Consider the following 12018-nt stretch of genomic DNA (forward strand, 5'->3'; position numbering starts at 1 on the left):
AGATGTTTTTTCTAGTTCCTGACATTTTCTCTTTGTGAAAAGCAAAGAATACATATTTTTCACTGTTTTTTACATTAAAACATAAATCTCAACCAAGCATGGAAATCTCCGCATCCGATTGACTCATTTCAAATTAGTCCAGAAGTACACTCCAAACCATCTCTAGCCGTAGTGATCTCTTTGGACTCTAACTCCTTTAAAACAAAATTGTTGTTTATGTTGAGAATCATGTTAGCAATGAATATCTACAAAAAATAAAAATTTAAACAAAAATTCAATTCCAAAATCTTCAAATATGGAGATATCTATTTTGGAAATGAAATTATAGTGAGGTATGATGCTTTTGTTAACTTTCGGAATTATGTCACTAATCACTTTAATGCAAAAATAAAGGTACTAAGATCAGACAATGGAGGAGAATACACAGGTCATCGATTCAAAGAACACTTAGCCAAGCATGGCATCTGACAACAAACGAGCTGTCCTTACACCCCTCAACAGAATGGAGTGGCGGAAAGGAAGAATCAACACCTCATGAAGGCTGCAAGATCGATCATGTTTCACACACATGTTCCTAAACGATATTGGGGAGATGCTGTGATGACTGCCTGTTACTTAATCAACCAGACACCAACAAAAATCCTCCAAGATTTATCTCCTTTTGAGGTACTCAATCATAGCAAACCTTCTTTGGATCACTTACGCATATTCGGATGTGTTTGTTTTGTTTTAATCCTAGGGGAACAGAGAAGTAAACTTGATGCCAAAAGCATCCAGTGTATGTTCATAGGCTACTCAACAAGTCAGAAAGGGTATAAATGTTATGATCCAACCACGAGCCGTATGCTTGTCTCTCGCGATGTTAAGTTCATCGAAAATGCATGCTACTTTGGGAAGGGCGACTGGAATGACTTGAAAGATCTCTCGTGTTCCTCTAGTGATCGATCCGCGAGTTTGAAGTTCCTCCTTGAACATCTTGGCAACACTATCCCACCAATACACCAAGGTTCGGACAGACCACCGTCTCCTACTGCAGACTCTTCTTCTACGGATACAACAACGATTATTGCTTCTGCTACAACACCTACATCAAGACCTGCAGCAATTACTGATGACACCGGTGATACAGAGTATCCTAATATCTTGAGTGCTCCATCACCTCATGAAGCTCAACCTAGGCCTCAAGAGGAGACTGTCTCTGTCCAACCCCTTCGTCGGAGTACACGTATTAAGCCTCCATCCCTCCACCTTGTGAGATAAGCAGTTCTATTACTATAACCAAGCCGTCGCTCATCCTATTCAATCTGTTTGTTCGCTTGAGCTTCTACCCTCAGAGTTTCAAGCCTTCATTAGCAAGATTGATGACCATTATATCCCTCAACCCTATGATGAAGCCAGTCTGAGTGAAGAATGGTTAGGTGTGGTTCAAGAAGAAACGGGTGCCATGATCCGCAACCACACTTGGGATGAAGCAGACTTACCAAAAGGAAAGAAAGCTGTCAGCTCTCGATGGGTCTTCACCATCAAATACTTAAGTAATGGTGACATTGAACGCTACAAAGCTCGCCTTGTTGCCCGGGGTTTACACAAACGTATGGTGCTGACTATACTGAGACCTTTGCACTGGTGGCTAAGTTACACACTGTGCATGTGGTTCTCTCCTTGGCTGTGAATCTTTCATGGGACCTTTGGCAGATGGAAGTTAAAAACGCTTATCTGCAAGGGGAACTCGATGAGGAGGTTTATATGACGCTGCCTCCTGGTGTTGAGGATATTGTCGCTCCGGGTAAAGTTCTTTGTCTTCGCAAAGCCATCTAGGGTCTCAAGCAGTCACCTCGCGCTTGGTACCATAAACTGAGCTCCACCCTCAAAGACCGTGGCTTCCGACGCTCTGAAGCTGATCACACACTCTTCAAGGCTCTCTTGGCATCGTTGTTGTTCTCATTTATGTGGATGACATTATTGTCTCTAGAGACAACACAGACGACATCAAGGAGACTAAAACCTTTCTCAAATCTGTGTTTGACATTAAAGACCTCAGTGAACTCAAATATTTTATGGGGATTGAAATTTGCCGCTCTCCGGAAGGCCTTTTTCTCTCTCAATGCAAATATACTCTTGATCTCTTGAGTGAAACAGGGAAACTTGGAGCTAAACCTGCTCGCACTCCACTTCCTGACGACTACCAGCTCAAGCGAAAGGGGGAGAAGGAAAAGAATAAGTCATTGGATCCAGTAGATGAGCCATATGAAGATGTAACAAGATATCGTCGGTTGGTAGGTAAGTTAATCTACCTTACAATTACACGACCTGACTTGTGCTATTCTGTGAATCAGGTAAGTCAGTACATGAAAGCGCCAAGTAAGTACCATTGGAGCATGGTGGAAAGAATCTTGAGCTACATTAAGGGAAGTCCAGGTCAGGGCATTTGGATGGGAAAGAATTCAAACACTGAAATCGTAGGCTACTGTGATTCGGATTATGTTGGTGATACATTAAATAGACGCTCGACCACGGGGTATTGTACATTTATTGGTGGGAACTTGGTAACATGGAAGTCGAAGAGCAAAAGGTGGTTTCATGTTCGAGTGCAGAGGCAGAGTATCGAGCTATGAGGAAGCTAACAAATGAACTTACATGGCTTAAAGCACTCCTTAAAGATCCCGGAATTGAGTCCAAGCAACCAATCACTATGCATTGTGATAATCAATCAGCGATCCACATAGCTACCAACTCTGTTTTTCACGAGAGAACCAAACACTTTGAAAGTAGACTGCCATAAGGTTCGAGAGAAGATTGAAGAAGGAGTGACACTCCCTTGTTACACCAAAAGTGAAGACCAATTGGCAGATATCTTTACTAAGGCTGCATGTCCCAAGGTTTGTGAACACATCCATCGCAAACTTGGACTTGTAGACCTTACACGCCCATGATCGACTTGCCTAACACATGGACATCACCACTCTTTTCCTCTTAACATAGTTTTGTCCTATGAGGTTTTCTATGTTAAGGTTTTTAATGAGGTGATGCTTCATGGGTTCCAAATTTAGCCATTTCATTAGGCTAAGCTTCAGGGGCAGTATTGATCATGATCTAGTCATAGCTGTACGGACATCCAGACAAGTGTCCAATAAGGCCGAAGTACATGATGAAGAGAAGTGTTCAGTCTATCTAAGGCCAATAAGAAGGATCTAGAATGCTCTTAATGACGTTAGGAGATAAGAGGAGGAAGAGTCACATGTTGATTTCATCCTAGGAGACCATTTTTGGTCACTATCACCATGGAGATCCACCCTCCTTATGCCTCTATCACCTAGTTGACAAAGTGTAAAGAGTGTAGCCCTAGTTCTTTTTGCTATTTAAAGACTTGTACACAGATTGTAAACTATTCTATTCTAATCTAATAAAGTCTCTCACATTCTCTTCTCTAAACTCTCTATTTCAACATATTCACTTCCACTAAATCTAACAGTCTAGAGAGTATCACGATGGTGAGATCAAGGGGAATGTTTGTTATGGATTTTCTGGCGTGATCTATGTTACTTGAAGGACAAGTTTGTGAATCTTCCATGGCGGCTGGTGGTAAATCGCGTGATGATGATCCACAAGGACTGTTAGGAGCGCAAAAATCGAATTGAGAAAATATGTGAATTGTATTTAAACTAACGAAATCAGAAACGAATTACAAAAGCATAATATAAAGCATAAAATAAATCACGGAGGCAAGATATGATATCTCTTTCCTTAATTCAATAAATCGGCCGTAAGTGCTTTCGGACAATCCTCTTAAGTCGTAGGCTTTAAACCCATTCCTCTTGATGATTTTATAACTTGATCTCGCGCCAAACTTTTTGTAAATGGATCCGCTAGGTTTTCTTTTGTATGGATGTAATCAATCGTAACTACACCAGTTGAGATAAGTTGTCTCTGATGTGACGAGATTTGTCATTGTAATGGGTATTCCTTGCCCTGCCCAAAGCCGATTGGCTATCACAGTGTGTACGTATTGCAGGCACAGGATTCCCCCATATTGGGATGTCTTCCAAGAAATTACAAAGTGATTCAGCTTCCGACATAGCTATCTCCAAAGCTATGAATTCAGATTCCATAGTTGATTTAGCTGCCAGAGTTTGTTTGGAAGATTTTCAGGACACTGCTGCACCTCCAAGTGTAAAAACATATCCACTTGTGGATTTTGAGTTTCTCGAGTCTGCGATCCAGTTGGCATCACTGTAACCTTCCAAAACTCCGGGTTCTCTACCATAGTGCAAGTCATGATCTTTGGTATAACGTAGATAGTCCAAAACTCTAGTTATAGCCATACAATGCTTATGTCCTGGATTACTTGTGTAACGACTAAGTACATTTATAGAGTGCGCTAAATCTGGTCTTGTACAGCTTGTCAAGTACATTAGACTGCCAATTACTCTTGCATACTCCACCTGTTCCACAGGTTCACCAGAATTTTTGGTCAAGTGAATTTGAGGATCCTCTGGAGTATTTGCAGTCCCATTTGAGTATTGCTTGAATCGATCAAGCATTTTTTCAGCATAGTGCGTTTGAGACAAGATAAGGCCCTCGTCAGTTCATATGATTTTTATCCCCAAAATTACATCTTCTAAACCCAAGTCTTTCATGTCAAAATTTCTTTTGAGCATGTTTTTCGTTTGAGTTATGATGTCTTTGTTGCTTCCAATGATGAGCATATCATCTACATATAAGCATAACAAAATGTACCCTGATGGAGTAGTTTTGTAGTATATGCATTTGTCACATTCATTAATGCGAAAACCATTAGACATCATCATACTGTCAAACTTCTCATGCCACTGCTTAGGAGCCTGTTTAAGTCCATATAATGACTTCACAAGTTTACACACTTTGTGTTCTTGTCCTGAAATAACAAATCCCTCAGTTTGTTTCATGTAGATTTCCTCTTCTAAATCTCCATGGAGAAAAGCAATTTTTACATCCATTTGATGGATTTCAAGATTTCTCAAGGCTGCAATACCTATGAGCATCCTAATCGAAGATAGTCTTGTTACCGGTGAATATGTATCAAAGAAATCTAAGCCTTCTTTTTGCCGAAATCCTTGCACTACAAGCCTAGCCTTGTACCACTCAATATCGCCATTTGGTTTTCGTTTTATCGTAAAAATCCATTTACATCCCAAAGGCTTAAATCCTTGTGGTAGATCTGCCATCTCGTAAGTATGACGTTGCATGATAGAGTCTATTTAAGTTTTGACTGCTTCCTTCCAATAAGGTGCATCAGGTGTAGACATAGCGTCTGCGTATGTTCTTGGTAGATTTTCAGCTAGAAATGCCATCATCAAAAAATTATCACCAAACGATTTACTTTTGCGAGCTCGTTTGCTCCTTCTAGGTTCCAGTTCTGTTTCTACAGAAGTAGTACTCAAAGTATTGCCAGCTTCCAAAGTCGCTGCATCTCGTTGTTCACGAGTCCGTTTTTGAGTTTTCCTACAGGGAAAATGTCTTCAAAAAATGAAGCATTTCTTGATTCCATATCTGTATTCACATGGATAGTTGGAATATCTAATTTATGAACCAGAAATCGATATGCACTACTGCTATGTGCATATCCGATGAAGATACAATCTACGGTCTTAGGCCCAACTATGACCTTTTTAGGAGGTGGTACAACCACTTTTGCTAGACACCCCCACACTTTGAGGTATTTGTACGAAGGTACAATACCTTTCCAAAGCTCATATGGTGACTTGCCAGTAACCTTATGCGGTATCCTGTTGAGGATGTAATTAGTGGTAAGCAAAGCTTCCCCCCACATATTTTGGGCTAACCCAGATTCTTGCAACAACGCATTCATCATCTCTTTCAGAGTTTGATTCTTTCGTTCCCCTACTCCATTACTTCCAACCACATACACATCAGTGTCACCTTGTGGAAGCGTTGGTGGATCCTCTGTGAGGTACCTTTCCATGTTCATGCTGGCCAAGTAGTAGCGCATCTTGTTTTGCCACGTTTTGAACCCAGCTTTGCCATCGAACTTATCTGGCATCATCCCTTGGGAAGCCGAAGGTGGTATCCCCATGTGGGTTGATCCATTACCGAACAGATTTCGGCGCACGTTTTCCATATCCGAATCGGTAAGCTTCGTGTTTTCAAGTTCTTTAGCAAGGCGTAAAGCCAACTCTGCAGGAGTTTCAACAGGGGTTGCAGGAACCCTAGCACCGTCAACGTTGTTGGTGTTGTCTCCAGACATTTTTCTGTTTCACAATAAACAGATCTGATTAATATATTAATCAAACAATTCAAGTAATTAAATTACACTGAATTAGTTTTGCAAACTCGCTTAACAAGCGTTCGCAGAAACTTGTTTCACAAACTCACTCAATTAAGAGCATTCGTGGAAACCAGAGAGAGTAGAGAAGAAATAATTAAAGTAAAAGCGTTCTTCAAAAACTTTCCGCGTAAGCACCGAAAGATGAAAGCAGAAACAGTTTTTCAGAAGATTTTGAAATCGTTTTTAAAATAAAAAATTCGAAAACTTCTCAATCCGTTTAAAGCGATAAGCATAAAGCGGATTTATTGAATTAAGACTGTTAGGAGCCCAAAAATCGAATTGAGAAAATATGCGAATTGTATTTAAATTATCGAAATCAGAAACGAATTACAAGAGCATAATATAAAGCATAAAATAAATCACGGAGGCAAGATATGATATCTCTTTCCTTTATTCAATAAATCGACCGTAAGTGCTTTCGGACAATCACGATTATGAATCCCAGGATACAACCGATCACGAACTATTACAGTAGCACACCAGTAATATAACTCAAACGAACAGATCTACGTTATACTCTCGAGACTACTAAACTAAGAACTTACTTGGACTACTAAGCAAGGGAGAGGGAGAGAGAGATCTTCAGAGGAAGGAGTGTTTGTGTTTTTGTGTGTGAGAAATAATGAGAGACTATGTCTCTATATATAGTGGAAGGAGGGAGGTCTCAAGAAAATATTCAGTGAATATTTTCGGAGTGCTGTCCAAGTTGCTTGGAGTTCACACCAAGTCTTTCCAAAAAATAAATGGGTCTAAAGCTTTCCAAAAAGCCCAAAAACCCACGAGCCCACAGCCTATGGCCCGCGTCCACGCCCAGCCCAACCCGGCCCGCCCCGCGTCCGTGCTCGGCCTGCCCTACATCCGTGCCTGGTTCGGTTTGGTTCGGCTCGCATGTGGGAACCTTTCCTCTTCCTTCTACACACTTTTGAAACTAGAAGAGTGTGAAACAATATATATATGAGTGAAAAATCAGTCATATTTCCGACGTGGGATATTTCCCAAACCATCCAAAGTAGCTCACTTCACACTCTTATTTCTCATTCAAATCAACTCCGTTTTGGACGTATGAGTATACCATCTTGTAGTACTCGTTACCAGCTTTCTATTGCACTATCGACCCGACAATTCCGAGAATTTGGCCGGAAAGTCGCCGGAAAGTCAATGTCTCAACTCAAGTAGATATTTTAGTAGTTTTAGTAGTAATCCACTTAAGACACATATAAATCTTATGCTATTTAATTTATAAATAATTTTTTATTTCTATAATATTTAATCTTATAAATCTATCTTATTATATAAAGTTTGATGTTAAAGTTACTCATTACAAGATCATGACACGTGTTAGTTGTATCATTAAGATGTTGACAAGTGTCAATTCTAAATTTATTAAAATTTTAAATGTATTATTAAATTTTAGAATGGAAGTAAATTTTGAATTCATATATGGAGTATCAAATTATTTGTTTGTGAAGGAAACATTATCTTCAAAAATATATATGTTGTTTATCATTTAGTTAATTACGTTTAGTGTTTATATAGATTTATACTCAAAACTTTGAATGGTCACATTTGAACACAATAATCTATATATAATAGCAATCCACTTTTTGTGTCATCTTTAATCCAACGGATGAGATTTGTTTTATTATTTCATCTAACGGTTGAAACTTAATAATGGTCCCAACAGTTGCAAGTCTTTTTCATTCAAATGATCGTGTCTCTTCGTCGTACCTCCATCTTTCAAAAGTCGCACCTTTTAATTTTTGCATCTCTTCGTCGTACCCCCATCATTTAATAATTACCTATTAATTTTTGCACCTTTTTGTTTAACACCTCTATGTTTTACACCTTTATATTTTACACCTCTTTTTATTATATATAAACTTTTATGGACTACAAAAACATGTTTCGAATTTATTGTTTTCAGAGTATTTTTAAAAGTAGGAAAAAAAAAATCAAAGAATTGTATTATTGGAGTGTTTTTAGATTTTAACCTGCATCAATCTCATATCAAGGTATTTTTATGAATTTGTTAGTGTCCACTCCGAAAAATTGGTTTTGTTCCCTCCTTCGTTTCGTTCTCATAGATTATAGATTAAGGAAAAGTTTGATTTTTTTTTTTCGGGTAAACAAATTCATTGATATCTTTATGAGTTTATAAAGTCATTACAGAAACTTTGAAAACAAATTATTACATAAGCAGAAATATGCGCCATATACTGAAGATGATAAAAACTAAGGAGTGAATTTGGCGATGCTTTCTTTAAAGCCTTACTCGCTAACGGCCAAATGAAACCGTTATTTTCCTCTTCCGTAATCGATCTTCTTATACGAAAGTTGTGCTTGGCAAACTTTTCTTTGTAAAAATACCAAAATGCACGTCGTATTACAAAACTCATTGCTTTCGTTGATAGCTCTGAATAGTCAACAATCTGATACTAATTAGTCCGTATCAGTGTTTTTCTTACAAATAGTGACCTTGCTTTCCTCTCGAAAATATCCCAAAAAAGCTTTGATCTGTCCTGAGCCTCTTTGTGGACCCTAATCTTGACCATTCCTATGTCGAAAAACCAAATTGCATACTCAAACCAAAAGGTGGTGGGTAATGAAACTCGCCGAGAACGTCGCTTTCGTCTCGGACCAAATACATAAATGAAATTCTCTTGAGTTAGTGAAGAACCTCATAATTTTTCCACCAATGGGTAAATTTTTGACCTGAAGAAGTAATCATCAACATCATCACCAGTTAATGTTGATTCCTTTGTTTTGTAACCAGATAACAAATCTCGAAATCCAAATGTATCAAATGACATCCATAGTTTCCATCCCCCAAACGAATAAAACACAATCACATATTCCTGGATCCTAACCGTGGATCTCTCCCTTGGCCCTTACGTAATCCCCAAGTAGAAAACTGCATTCAGAATCTAGGGCATACGTCATGTCCGACCACTCTTCATGTTTCATAGCATCCTCTAGAATCCACAATACCATCTCCCCAGTGTAATTATATCTACACATTCAAAAGAGTAGACTAGTATGTTGTCGTGATACGGGATTCTTCGGGTGTTTGAATCACCTTCAACATCGAATCAGGAACGAGTCGACGATTTAGGACCACTGCAGATTCGACACGGCTTGGAGTCGGATGAGAGATTTTTCAGGAAGTCTTGTGACTTAATGTCTTCTTAATGTGGTATCTTAGGGCTTGCTTCCAGTTTCATGTCATTGATTTGATGCATGTCTGGGTATATAATAAAACTTTTGAAGTCTTACAGTATAAAATTATAGAGAAAATATTATCAAATATGATATAAACCAATTGACCATAACATCATGTTTGGAGCTGTTACACAGTAGCATAAGTTCGATGTGTTTTAGAGTTTTACACAGCGTTCATGGATGCACAAGATTGGTGAATCGACACCACTCATCAATTGAAAATGCAATACGATCAACGGAAGGATGTTTTATTGAGAATCTGAGAGGAAATGTACATGAAGCCAGCGTAGTAAAGACTCATACGAAAAAAGGATTTGATTACAGAGCAAAGCGACAATTTGAAGCCTATAACACGCAGAATTATTACTAGATACTTAATAGTCAGCTGACCCCAATAGTCTCTTACCAGATCCGCCCATGTATATATTCCTGCTAACCGTGTAATTATTATGTAATATCTTATAATTTGGTTTATAACTTTATTATGTCGATAAAGTTTGTATCACGTCTCGTGTAAAGGGAAATATAAGAACATAGTTTGTTACAACGTGTTTTGTGCTTCTTAATTTATTTTTAGGGTGAATTACTCAAATGTTACTCATTTTAGGTAATATTACCAGAATCTACAAAAAAGTTTTTTATTACTAGAATGTTTCGGGTATTTTCAAAATACCCAGCGTGCCCCTGTTTTATGTTACCGGAAAAAATGTTATTACAAAAATGCCATTGCCACGTCAGACGCTACGTCAGAAATCGCTGACGTGTAACCATAACTCAGCGGTAATGCGATACAGAGTATGTTGCGGCTGAGTTATAGTTATGTTGCGACTGAGTTATCGGAAAAACATTTGAGTAAGAGCGGACGGCTAACTTATGAAACTCTGGCTGAGTTATGCTCATAAGTCAGCCAAGCGTTATGGCTGACGTATTAAATTTGACTGAGTTATGCGCATAACTCAGCTGTAGTAATGGCTGAATTTTCACCTGATGGTTGAGTTGTCAAGATTTTGGCTGAGTTATCGCTACGACACGGTTGAGTTGTCAAAATTTTGACTGAGTTATCACAACGACACGGCTGAGTTGCCATTTTCCGACTGGCTGAGTTATGAAAAATGGCTGACTTATGAGATGTAGTTACGGCTGAGTTATGGTAAAAAAACTATAACTCAGCCGTCATAGGCTGACTTATCGACAAGTCAGCCGTTTGACGGCTGACTTATTGGCAAAAGATTAATTACTAGAATGTTTTTCAGTTACGGCTGACTTATCAAACGATACGGCTGAGTTACATATTTTCAGTTCATGAAGCGGCTGAGTTTGGCAGCAATTTTTTTTGCTTTTTAATTACTGTAATGTTTTTCGTGTTGTGGCTGAGTTTTAGTTAGGCTGAGTTATAGTATTGTTTCATGGCTGATTTGCCACGTCGGATGCAGCATCCATGTCAGCATTCCATGTCATCATCTTTTTTCTCCGGAAATATGAAACGTCGTTCGACTCTGGTTATTCAACTGGTTTAATAAGTGAACTATTTACCTTCTTATTCACCTTGTTCTTCTACTTCTTCTTCACTTTCTTTTTCACACCTTGTTCTTCTACTTTTGTTCTACTCCACCTTGTTCTTCATTATATTTCATGGATCCAGTGCCGGTACTAGTTGTGTCCGGTAATTGGATAAAGACACGGAGATATGTATTTAACTCCGACGAGAGAGGGTGTATAGTTGTGCAGATAGATGGAGGCACAACATACGACAAGCTTGTTAAGCTTGTTCTTGAAGACTACAGATTGAACTCGTTTAGACATGAGCTAAAGCTAAGCTACATGTTCTCGAACAGGGCAATGAAACATATGGCGCATGATACTCCACCAGTTTTTGTCTCCAATGATCGACAATTGCAATGTTTTTTGGGGCTATGGAAAACCGATCAGCTACGTCTCTGTGTAGAGTTTTCGGCGAAAGAGTCTACAGAAACTAGTGGAGCTAGAGGAAGTATGATTCAGCGAAGCAGAGACTCGAAAGAAGAATCTACATACGAAGTGTGCGGTGGGGGATTTGAAGGCACTTGTTTTGATTATGGTAAGATTGTTGACAAAGAAAACAAAGAAGAAGCTGTCGAAGTAGCATCTGACGAAGAAGAAGACGATGAATTTTCAACCCGATTTGATGTTTTCGACGACTCCGATGGTGAGTCATCTGATGACGAGAAATTTTCTGTATTGGGCGAGCCTCAGAGTACAGTGGAAGACCCACCTACTCCGCCTCCTCAGAAGAAAGCTCATAGAGATGATAACTTTGCCGGATCGAAGATGAATCCGGAGGCTATTAGGTTGGAGGTGTCAACGCTAAAAATTGCTGTAGGACAACGATACAGTAGCAAAAAGCAGTTCAGGAATCACGTGAAACTTATTTCGGTTAGGGATGGATTTGATTTTAATGTACCAGTCTCAAATCCGAGACAAGTGGTTTTTAGGTG

Source organism: Camelina sativa, chromosome 20 (assembly GCF_030686135.1).
Source record: "Camelina sativa cultivar CO46 ecotype springtype chromosome 20, ASM3068613v1".
NCBI lineage: Eukaryota > Viridiplantae > Streptophyta > Magnoliopsida > Brassicales > Brassicaceae > Camelina > Camelina sativa.